The 12,638-nt window shown below is 39.3% G+C and overlaps 2 protein-coding genes across 2 annotated transcripts in view; one reads left to right on the forward strand and one right to left on the reverse strand.

Moving 5' to 3' along the window:
• LOC144682679 (forkhead box protein O1-like) overlaps positions 1-3,771 on the forward strand; it is a 93,698-nt gene extending 89,927 nt beyond the window's left edge. The window contains exon 3 of the mRNA XM_078545255.1: positions 68-3,771. The gene's annotated coding sequence lies outside the window, so the exon portion shown is untranslated. The remainder of the gene's footprint in view (positions 1-67) is intronic.
• The window catches only part of LOC144682684 (mitochondrial ornithine transporter 1-like), a 305,919-nt gene that overhangs the window by 225,267 nt on the left and 68,014 nt on the right, over positions 1-12,638 (reverse strand). The window lies entirely within an intron of this gene.

The raw sequence follows: 12,638 nt of genomic DNA on the forward strand, positions 1-12,638 counted from the left end.
TGCAACAGTTCAATAGGTTTGTGCCTATTTGTGTTTGACACTGTTTTTCTATTTCTCGTTAAACTAGATTTCTCTGAAGGCACCCAGACTGGATTGACATCAGGAATTGGGAAAAGCAGTCCAAAGATGTCCTTCACCCTTACTGAATTCTCTTGATAAATGCTCCCTTTTCCCTTTCATCATACTTGGCAGCATGGAACATTTTCCTGCACAGGATGTTTGCCCAATGTTTGCAGGTTATGTGCTGCTCTAGATAAGGCCTCTGGAATTTGGAACTGTTTGGTTACAAAGTGCCAAACTCACTACAGAATGTCATTTCAAACATATGTGCATTGTGTGCTTAATTAACAATTTTCTTTTAAATTATGAGCATTACATGGACCTGATCTAGTTGTTGACTGGCTGTAACAAACTTTGCTCACAAATCTAGTACTGTGTTGTGAAAATTTCAGTGCAATTAACACACTTGCCATTTTATTTTAAAACACCACCATTATATGATGGTGGCAAGTCCTTCATCTCTGACAAGTAGGACTGACCTGCTGTTAAGTTTGGATTTCAAAACTTGCCAGTTTGTAGTAGCAAATAATTGTATTAATAATTCTGCCTTTAAGCCTTAGGACAGGCTGCCTGCATATCTAATGTTGTTGCTGCTGACTCTCTCTTATACCACTGGGCTTGTAATGGTAGTAGCTTGTACATGGGATGCTGGTTTTAGTGAGTGACTTTAGATAATGGGCCCATTTCAAAATATTCCCAACAATAAAGCCATGATCCAACATGCAGAAGTTATACGCACGTGACCTTTTCCAGATACACAATACACAAGGAATTTAAAAACAAATCAACTCTTAAAAGATCTGAATACATCGATTTTTGTCAACCTTAAAGACTGCCCTTTGGAAACAAATGATGGGGTGCGTGTGGGTGGATTTTAACTGAACTCACCTGGCAGGAAACTGGATCACATTGGCTGCCCATATTACACTGCCTGGTGAATTCAGTGGAAGGTTATATCAGACATGGTGTAAAATGGGTGGCTGATCCAAATCCTACAGGTTTCCATTTGGGTAGGTTAGGTTAAAATGACCATAAGAGTTTAATATTCAAATAATTACTTTTGCTTCAAGAGATTTGTAATACATGTTATGGCATATAGTTTAAGTGTAAACAGACTCTTCTAAAATACATAAGCTTTGATGTACAATTTTGCTTTTTGAAGTGCAATGTGTTTGCAGTGTGTTTTTTCTATATTTCCAATACATTGCTACATTGTACATACAGTAAATAGCTATGCCATCCTTTTGATTGGGCCTTCACTATGTTCACACCAGCTCTGAAAACATGGGAATGCCACATATGCCAACCTGTCACTACCATCCTATAAAAATTCAAGACTATGTCAGAGTAGTCTAAGGTTCTTCCCTTTTCCACTGTCCTTAGTGGTTGTGACTTTGCAAGGTTGAAAACTAGTTGCAATTTGGTTTTTAACATTTGAGGTTCCTAGTTTATTTTAAAAAAAACAGACAAAAGTTACACACTTTTGTATCTTAAAACTGACTCTTAATTTATTTAAATTAATTTTGTTATCTTAGCTGGCAAACGTTTTATTTGTAGCACTCATTGTAGTTTCAAATCTCCATAAATTGATTATCACGCCTGCTTTCTCTGCAGTCTGAGGAAAACCACATGGAGGAATGTTGCCATTATAAGACTGCAGCTTTAAGAGGCTGTACCATTTCTTTAACGTGTTTTCTCTCAAACATAAGGCCAAGGCAGCATGAAGATTCCACTTGACCATCTCAGTATAAGCTTCTGTTTGTGCCCTCTGTTAAAACTAATCAAAGAGCCCTGAAATTAAAGCTAGTTATTTGGCACTGACATACTAGATTTCCACCTAGTTCTTCAGTTTTAGATGTAAACATTAGTGTTGCAATACCACAATCTGCCTTGATGTTGAGAAACATCTTGTCCTTGAGGAAGTTAACCTTGATGGCCTATGCAACAATATTTTCAATCAAATGCAGATGTTTTACTTGGCACTATTTGACTGACTACAGGAGAAGATCCTGCTAAGATGTTTCTGGCTATGGCTCCAGCACATGCAACCAGCACTTGATCTCTACAGATTAATTTCAAAGTAGTATGTTTTAAACTTGGATCTCCATACGCCTGATCTTGTCCCAATGCAAGGGATTTGAGTGTCAGCTGAAGAAGCTCGAGCCTCTTCTTTAGGTGGTAGATTGCTTTATACTGGATTGGCACCCTTCTTTTGAGTCCCAAAATTTTTGAAATATGCAAGTATAATAGATGCACTTCTTATGGCTCAATACCAGTGTGTTTATGGTGTAGAATGTTTTCTTAACATGTAACACACTTCAGCTTCTTAATAGTATTGTTTTAGGGTACTTAGTCCCATGTTTCATCAGGATGAACAATGTTCTAATTTGTCCTTTGCTCGTCCTGCTTTCTATCCTTAATGTCACCATTAGCACATTTCTTAGCTGATATCACCACTGTCAACACCTCTTTGTCCTTTTGTCTATGACATCTTTTGGCAATCTCTACCTATCACTGGCCCTCTATCCAGCTCTACCTGTCCCATCACCCCCCCTTAAACCAGCTTATATTTCATTTCTTTTCTATTTTTCCTTAGTTCTGGTGAAGAGTCATACGGACTCGAAATGTTAACTGTGTTCCTCTCCGCAGATACTGTCACACCTGCTGAGTTTTTCCAGGTATTTTTGTTTTTGTTTCGGATTTCCAGCACCCGCAGTTTTTTGCTTTTATCTTAATGTTCTAATCTGTTTGTCCACAAATAGTTTGAAACTCCAGCTCTCCAAACGGATAGTGGAGTGCATTTTAGGCACTCTGTGCTCCCCTGTAGAAGGTCATCTTATGCTCAACTTGCCACCAAATGCTTGCATGACATCTCTAAGATAGCCACATCTAGTCCTCCTTGTATGCATATTCCCCAAATATATCAAAGGTGCAGCTTTTTTTGTGTGAAGAAGTCAACCTAACCCATTTACTTTCACTCTGGCAATATCATACTGTGTATAGTATTCTGCACAAGTAAGGCCTGTAACATTTCTGTTGCTGTTGGTAGGGAAGAAATAGCACCTTTATAATATGGCATTGAGTGAGAGGATCATGCTTTTATGGAACTTTTATGGAATTTTGTCAGGTTCTGTCCGCAAGGAATGGTACCCAAGTTGTAATCCTAGTTTATTGACAAATTCATTCAATTGTTAGGACAGATCTAGTTTTCCCTCATAACACCAAATTGTGGCTGCTTAGGACCCAGGGTATTAGCTTAAATCAGGTAGCCCTCTCATCTCTAAGTCAGAAGGCTGTGGGTTCAACGCACACTATAGATACTTTAGGTTGTCATTTCAGTGTAGCAGTGGGGAATGTTGCATTGTTGAAGGTGCTATCTTTTAAAAGGTGTGTTGTGTTGAGGCCCCATCTGCAAGCTCAGGTGGCTGTCACAGATCGCAAGGGAGTATGCAAAGAAAAACAGCACGTTCTCCTGGCCAACATTTCTCCCTCAACCAGAACCAGCAAAACAAGATTACCTGGTCGTTCATTCATTTGCTGGTCGTGGGACCTCGCTGTGCAGAAATTAGCTGCTGTGTTATTTACATAGTAACAGTGGTTGCATTCTAACTGTAATCCATTGGATGTAAAGTTTGAAGTTGCACCCAAATTTGTTTGTTTTCTTTCACTCTCAATTTATTTATTTTCTCTCTCTCTCTCTCTCTTTTCTCTCTTTTTTTTCTCTCGCTCTCTTCTATCGTGCTCTTCTCTCACTCTCTTTTCTTCTCCCTTGCTCTCTTCTCGCTCTCTTCTCTCGCTCTCTTTTCTCTCTCATGCTCTCTTCTCGTGCGTGCTCTCTTCTTGCGCTCCTTGCGCTCTCTCTTGCGCTCCTTGCGCTCTCCCTTCTCGCTCTCCCTTCTCGCTCTCCTCCCTTTTCGCTCTCCCTTCTCTGTTTTCACAGCTGTGGTAACTGCTGCAGTACTTAAGCCGATGCATATCATGTTGGAACACATTCCATTCCCTTCTCCCCTCCAAAAAAATTGTTGAGTTTTCAATCTCAGCTGAGCTGCTATGGAGGTACCTCGAGCAAAGGCAAGTCACTTTACTGATGGGGAGATGAGAATTGCTGTAGTTACTGGCAGTTGGTTTTCATAGTGGTGGAGACCCATTAATGGGTGAACCTCTGATGACACATGGTCCCGAGATCACTAGGGATGGCAGAAAAAACTGAATATTTTCAATAGAATGACTTTCATCTTAAATCTAAAATGTGACAGTCACACATTCTTTGGCAATGCAAACAACCAAAAGGTGCAAATACTTGTTCAACTCATTAAATTTGTTACAGCGCACAATTGACAGCTAGATCAGATGACATTCAGTGTTATGGTAGGGTTTTATTTGGTCATAAACTGACATATTTAATGAGTATATAGCTTAAGAATGAAAAATCACAAGATCTGCATTTACATTGTTAATGTGGTTTTTTTTGAATTATGTTTAAAGAAATAAGTACTTCAGGTCACATGAGATTGTCTTTTTCCCCCTCCTATCATGAGTTTACAGAATCACAGAAAAAAAATTAGGGGCATCGTGCACGTTCAGATTTTTTTATATATATTAACTGGATTAAAATAAGATTTTTGTATGTACGCAGTTAGATTTTTACATCCTAGGGGGTGCTATTAAGTGATGTTGTTTGCTGTTTTTTTGTAAATATACAACAAACTCAAAAGTATAAGAGTTTTCTAAATTTAATCAGTTTTGCCTGATGTGGATTTTTGCGCAGGGACTAATGTAAAGTTGTAAGTTTTTTTTGTTACCTTTTTTGATCAATTATTTAACAATCAGATTTCTTATACAAGTTTTCATTCTGCTTAATGTTATACTAAATTTAAAGTACCACAAAGTGTTACGCTAGATGCTCATACAGTTTCATAACTGTATTTCATTGGTCATCTTAATATAGAAGCTCAGAAAGCTTTGAGTAGAACTACCTTAATTGTAAATGATTGCTCTGTGAAATGTGCAGATCTTACCTATGCATACAAAGTCTTAACTTTGAATTTTTTGCAGATTTGTACTGTTAAAAGTATATTATAAAATAGAGTTATTCAGATATTTTAAATGTAACAGAAAGATGTATTGTTTCAGATATAGCTATATGTAACCATACATTGGATATAAAGTTTATTTAGAAGTTAGTGATCATACTGCTTTTGATAAACCAATACTATTTTCTTCAGTACAACTAATGGATGTTATGTACTGCTTGATGTAAATGACTGATCAGTCAGCAGAGCATCCCTAGGAAGAGGGAAGAAAGCATCATTGGACCAACTGTTTTTCAACATAGAAAATTAATTGCACTTAAACTTTTTTTAAAAAATGTTTTAATAAACATTACTTTTATGAATCATTAATGAAATTTAAGTACTTACATTTATTAACTTATCAAGTTAAATGTGACTTAACTATTGCATCCAGTTTATAAATAAAAGTTGCAATAGGAATAGGTTTTTAAAAAAAAAAATTGAAAAATACCAATTTGCACAAAGCTGACCCTTCTTTTGATGGATGTTCCGCAGACCAACAGAAACCTGAAACTGGCATGTATATAATGCTGTAAAGACTGTAGCAGTACTTGAAAGTTTCACCACTTTATATCCTTTCAATAATGTAGGCTGTAACTAAATATATTATTTCATAGACAAGTGCCTGATAGTGTACATTAAAAGACACAAGAACAATCTTTGCTGTTATTGTATGGAGCCATAATAAATGTATATAAATTCTGTTACTGAATCTGAAGTTGTGTTACTGCCATCTTTTTCTGACTTATGGTGAATTATCTGAATTGTATTCCCCCCCACCACCGCCCCTCTTGAAGTGGGGATGAGGGGAAATCACATTCTTTTTGCACCTGTTTTGAGGGCAAGCCATAGGATAATAAGGAAACTTTCAAGCTGTGACATCCCGTGTCCTATCTTTATCTGCAGTACGGGCAGCACCATAATGGCAAAGGCAGCCTCCCAGGTGTGCGTGACACCACTTGAAGCAGTTTTTAGGCTTCTTACATCTGTAAATAAAGGGCCTAATGTTTATTTCAGGATCCTTGCATGAATTTTGGCAGTGTAGAACGAAGCAGGCACTAGTGGACCTTGCTTCACTATTCCACAGGTCGCACCATTAGTTTAAAAGTTTGATTCACTCACCAAAATAGCCAATCATTTACCTTTGCTACTGTTACCCAGAATAAAAGAGACCAGGCTTCTTTCAATAAACAACAAACTTATTAGTTTACTATATAACCAGTTTTGTCGCATAGAAAGGCACAGCTTATTAACATACAAAATGGAATATGAAAGTATACTAATTACTCTTTTGAGGTACCCTAAAACTGTGTGTGTCTCTCTCTCGCACTCACACACGCACATACACACACAAAACAAAAAAATAATAAAAATAGAGGAACACTGTCAAAGGTTAAAAGTCAATAGTTCAAGGGAAAAGGAAAGATGGTGGAGTGTTTGAAATGGCGTCCGGGTTATACATTTGGTATCTCAGCACTGATCTGCAAAACAGTCGATGACTCATGCACTGCTTTTCAGGCAGACTTGAGGAACACTTGCAGGTATTCAATTCCAGCACGAGGCAACTTAGGAGCAGCTTATATTCAATTCCGGCTGGGAACTGGCTCTGGACTGCAAAGAGGCTGTTGTTTTCCTTGTACAAGCAGTTGGTCCTTACTCTTCTCAAAGCAAAACCAACTTTTAAACACAGTTTTTCCAGGCATAGCTTTTTATTTTCAGAGCCATAACCTACCATGTGACCCCTTTTGTACACAGTCCACCAGACTTCCAGCTTCTTTAAAATTGCTTAATTACCTTTTCTTGTAAAAGGATGTTTTTCTCAGGAATAGCAATCAGAGTCCTGCATTAATCTTTAAGGGACAATGTCTTTTAAAACACAATTTCTTCCAGAAGGTTCTTATTTGGAGATGAACCATTTTCTGTGATTAAAGTGTCCATGACACTGATCTATGCAAGGTCTAACCAGTGGTCATTAAAGGGCTGGCATCAGAAATGTAAGTATATTTTCCATGCTTAATGTGATGTGGATTTCTGTGGGCTGGTGCTGCCCATGCCCCATCCCACTCTCAATCTTCTCCCTGCCCCCTTGATTTACCTGAGGGTTGCCACTGATGAGGCAGCAGGCCCAAATTCGATCTTGGAAAGCAGGTGCCTGTCTATAGGTTTGATAGGTGTTGCCAGCATGCAAGTAATATTACAATAAGGTCTGAGGCCCAATTTCTGCTAAGCCTCGAGCCTCCTGGATTGGGCCCATAACAAATTTTTGTCACATTGCGCCACAAAGGAAAATTTAATTCTGCATCTGTTCTGCCACATGTGACTTTGGTGCATTGTGCATAAAGTGGACGTAGACATGTACAGGCTGTTAGTAACCAGATTTTTGTCTGCATTAATATAACACTGTGGCACAAGCATTATTTATTTTTTGAAACCAAGCACTACATTTGTCTGTCTAAAGATTCTTTTGTTTTTGAATTTATTGGCTAAGTTTTAGAAGCATTGGAGGTTTTCCATATATAAAGGATGTTTTCTGATCAGTAGTGAGATAAAATGCATCCACAAATCTGACCAGATGTCCATGGTCCTCCCTAACAGTGGATTTTTTTTTCATTATCCTTTCTCATCCTCTCATGAAGACTTTAACTTATTGCTGGCTGTTTGACTGACAGTTGTATGGTGGTCTACCATTCTGAAGTGATCTTCATTCATGTGTGAGCCACGACAGAAGATTGAACTGTTCACATATCACAACTGAGCCTGACCCTATCTTTGCCTAAAGTCTAAATATGTATTTTCAGCAACGATTGCTGGCTATGCCATGATGCTTAATCCATTTGAAGAGCCCTTGCTACCACCCTGGTTGAAATCTGCTGATGCAACACAACGGTTAAATGTCTACAAGGCACCCAGGCCAGATACTTACATTCTAAAATTCTCCAAGGAATGGACGAAATGTTGGATAATATATTTAAGAACCGCATAAATGTATAATATGCACTCAGGGACTGAAAATCACCAAAATCCTGATGTTCAAGATATGAACTGAAAAGTTAGGGACCAATCTAGGTTAATATCTGTGGTGGAGGCAGTTTTGAGATGATATAGAAACTTGTCATTAAAAGAAAGACTTTTATGGCACTTTTCACAACCAAAAAATGTCCCAAAGTGCTGTACAGCTAATGAAGTACTTATGAAGTGTAATAAAGGAGTACCTGCAGTAGAATTCAAATTAAGTAAATGGATGAGGGCTTATCCAGAGGCTATTTTGGATTTTAAATGGTACTTGATACTTTTGGAAAGTAGAACTCAGAAACTTAATGGGAAATAATTATGCTGAAAACTGCCTAGCCGATGGTGAATAAAAGGTGTCAAATGGAAAAGGTACCACTGGAGAATGAGGATGAGCATTGATCTATAGAATCTTGTTCTCAGCCCTTTGTATTTAGTGATTTCAGAGGTGGAGGATGTAAGTAATGTGATAACTTTCTGTGATGTGCTTTCTATGTATAGAAAGAGGCCATTTGGCTGAAAAGTTTCATGCTGACATTTATGCTCCACACAATCCTCTGGCCAGCACTCACCTGATGCTATTAGCATGACCTATTTATTTCTCTTGCAGGTGTTTATCTAACTTCCCCTAAATGAATCAACATTAAGATTGGGATTATTATGGGGTGTTGAGGTGGGTGGTCTGGGAAGTTAGATGGAGAAGTTCAGCAGCATGGGGGCTGCAGTTTCTTTATAAATATGGGGATAGGAATTTATAATGGATACTTAAAAATAAGGGCAGAATGCATGACTCAAAATTGGGCTGAATTATGTCTTGGGTCCCCTGGTCCAATTAGCCATCACCCTCTAATTCCACGTCATTTGAAGAATAAATTTGGGTTTGACTCCTTGCCTGCATCATTGAAAATTGACAACTATAAAATTCGGTACTCAAATGATAGGAGAGATGGACAGTATTCAAAGAGTGCTAGAACAATTAAGTAGATGGGCTAAGGAATGACAAGTGTTTTTATTTTTGACAAATGTTAAGTTATGCATATTGGAACAGGATACAACAATTGTGCACACGTTGGATTTAAGTTTATTATTGACCGTTCACAGAAAATTTAGTCAGTATAAAGCTGATCAAATACGCAGCCAAACTTCAAAATATCTTTTTTTAATATTTATCACCATAAAGAGATCATATCTATGATATTCTATATCATTTTGGGCACCCAACCTTTCAAATGACATTGATGAATTGGAGAGGAGTTGTAGAAGAGCAAAAGGGAAGCAAAAAAGATAAGATCTCACTACTTGGGGTATTCTATAGGCCTGCAGATAGTGAGAGGATAGAACAATTCTGCTGGGAAGTCAGAGATATGCAAGGACTATAGAGTGGTGATACTTGGGAACTTTAATTACCCAAATATTGATTGGGATAATGGGCCGGGGAATGGCAATCACTGTCCGATTTAGGGTTTTGGGCAAGAGATGCAGGGGAAATGTGAGGGAGTAATTTTTTACATAGTGAGTTGTATTATCCCAGAACCTGCTGTCCACACAGGTGGTGGAAGCAGAAACAATGACTTCAAAAGGAAAATGTATGGGCTTTTGAAGGAAATAAATGTGCAGGGCTATGGGGACCGAGCAAGGGAGTGGGGCTCATTGTTTTGTTCCTCAGGTAGTTGGCTGGACTCGATGGGCTGAATGGCCGCCTCCTGTGCCATAAACGACTCTATGACCCTAACAAGGATAACTATAAGTTGTTGGACATGTTATGAGAAAAAACTCAAAAGCAAAGCTGCTCTTTGCTGGGGGAAAAGATGGGGAGGCATGATCTAGATTTCAAACCAATTGAAAGTGATAGGGGATGAAAATGTAAGCAAGCTATTTGACTTTGACTGACCATACAGCTGGAGGATACAGATTTAACTTTGACTAGCTTCAAACAAGATGAAACATTTCTTGTCCCACCTAAAATACTCAAACAGATTCCCAACAAAGCTGTTAATGCTGTGGCAATAAGCCTATACAACAAGGAACTGGATAAATAAAAGGTAAAGAATGGGTTTGGTGAGGGATAATAGAAAGGATCCATGGGACACAATGCTTTCTAAGCTGCTAGCTTTTGGGGGAAGGGCTGCATGCCACGGAAATGTGAAGACTTATGTGAATAAATATTGTGGAGTTTTGCTTAGCTTCCTTTGGGTCCAAAGGCCTTTACAGGTTGCCTGTTTTTGTAGAGAATTATGGAGCTGCGACAGTGAAGTGCATTGCATCTGCTACTACTTCTCTTCCAGCTTTGTGTCCCACTGAGATATCACATACAAAAGCACACTTCATTACAAAGCCCCTTTCCTGAGATACTAAACTGGACCAGTAAAGGTTATCAGTAAGGATGTGATCTGCAATTTTTTAAAACAACACTGCAGGATTAAGCCAAACATTAGACTCATTCTCACAAAATCAAATGAAAAATACCACCTGCATTTTTTTTTAAATGAAAATAATTTTTAACATATAGAGGGAGATGGTGGCATAGTGGTTATGTCACAGGGCTACTAATCCAGAGACCAAGGCTCGTGCTCTTGGGATATGGGTTCAAATCCCACCGCAGCTGGTGGAATTTGAATTCAGCTAATAAACCTGGAATATAAAGCTAGTCTCAGTAATGGTGACTGTGACAGTTATCATTAATTGTTTTAAAAACCCATCTGGTTCACCAATGACCTTGAGGGAAGGAAATCTGACGTCCTTACCTGGTCTGGCCTACATATTACTCCAGACACACAGCAATGCAGTTAACTCTTAACTGACCTCTGAAATTGCCTAGCAAGCCACTCATTGCGAGGATAGTTAGGGATGGGCAACAAATGCCTTGCCTGTGACACCCACATCCCATGAAAGAATTTTTAAAATTAGCCTCCGGTGCACAGCCTCCTGATCAGGGCAAAATAGGCCTGGATTGTTGCAATGATGGAGAGCCCCCGAATGTGGCACCTAACATTTTTGTGGGGGTGGGAAAGGGGCTGGGTTAGGATTTGTACATGTAGGTTTTGCGGAGGCAGCTGTCTCCAGTCATGTCTGATTTTCATTAGTCAGGAGTGGGAAACATGATATGTGCAGATTAGACCTGGTAGGAGCAGGTCTAAACTTCATGGAGTCCTTTGGAGAGGTGGCGTACCCTCTGCATATGGTTTCGGGATACCTTTGGGTTGTTAAAATTAGACAAGATTATGCATAAAAATGCATAAATTCATTGGAACTGTCAAGAGAGCTGTTAAGAAAAACTGTCAAAAAGTAACTCTCAAGAGGAATGGCTAAGATGTCGAGGCATGTAAAACTCCTGCCTTTTATATCTTCGAACAAACCGCGTAGAGTGTTTTTTAAATCATTTCTTGCTATTTCACTCTGTCTGTTGACCTAAGACTGAGAGCTACAATTACTGGATTAATGCTGCAAGACTGATTTCACAACCTTCCATTATCACAGTGGGATGCCTTTCATTTCACACTTTGATTGGCAGGTCCAAATGGTTATAGACTCTCTGAAGTGGGATTATGAATTCCAATGTTTGTTGTTATAAGGGATTCAACATTTGAATGAAATGTTTGTTCTTATAAGGGATTATGTAGTTGAAGGATTTTAATGTAGTGAATGGGCTTTTCATGAATGAGAGATTTTTTTTAAAAGGTCTGCAGTAGACACTTAGGAGACATGCTGAGATTGAATAATGTTCTAAAGTCTGTCAGTGGTGTATACAGGGTGGCTTGGCATGGTAGGTGTAAGGGGAAAGAGTGATGGGTGGGTGGGGCATGAGTTGGGATGATTTGGAACTAAGTTAGCATAAAGGGCCAATGGGTGGAGGGCATAGGTTGGCATAGCAGTATGACTGGCACAGTGGGGAAGGGAATAGGTTGGCATGGAGGACAGGGGGTGCTATGGGGGTGGGTATAGGGCATAGGTTGGCATAGAAGATATGAGGAGCTATAGGAGGTGGGTGTGGAGTGGCATAGGTTCTCATAGAGAATATGAGGGGCCATGGGGGTGGGTGGAGTGGTATGGGTTGGCTTGGAAGGTATGAGGAGCAATGGGGTGGGTGGAGGGGCATAGGTTGACATGGAGGGTCTGAGGGGCCATTGGCAGGTGATTGAGTGGTATGGGTTGGCATGGATGGGGCATGGAGCATGTGGGGGGCTGGTGTAAAGGGTGGTAGCTGGAGGACTGTTTTTTGTGCTCATGTTTTTTAACAAATCTTTGCAAAGTTATGGTGCACCAAGGCAGGCTTTCTGCCCAGCCCGCCTCCATACCTGGCAGCTTCCGCACTTGTTATGGGATCTCACGGTCTGACTCCCAGAGAGCCCCACCAACCTGGAACAAAATTCCCATCTTCTGGGTCACTTTCCCCGGGTTGGGTTTGTGTAGCCAGGAAATGTCCTGACTTGGAGTAAAAATTCAGGCTATGTTTTCCAAGTTTCAGGGAAGATGTGACCCTGATTGTGAAATTACCTG

This window comes from Cetorhinus maximus, chromosome 7, assembly GCF_964194155.1.
Source record: "Cetorhinus maximus chromosome 7, sCetMax3.hap1.1, whole genome shotgun sequence".
NCBI classification, from domain to species: domain Eukaryota; kingdom Metazoa; phylum Chordata; class Chondrichthyes; order Lamniformes; family Cetorhinidae; genus Cetorhinus; species Cetorhinus maximus.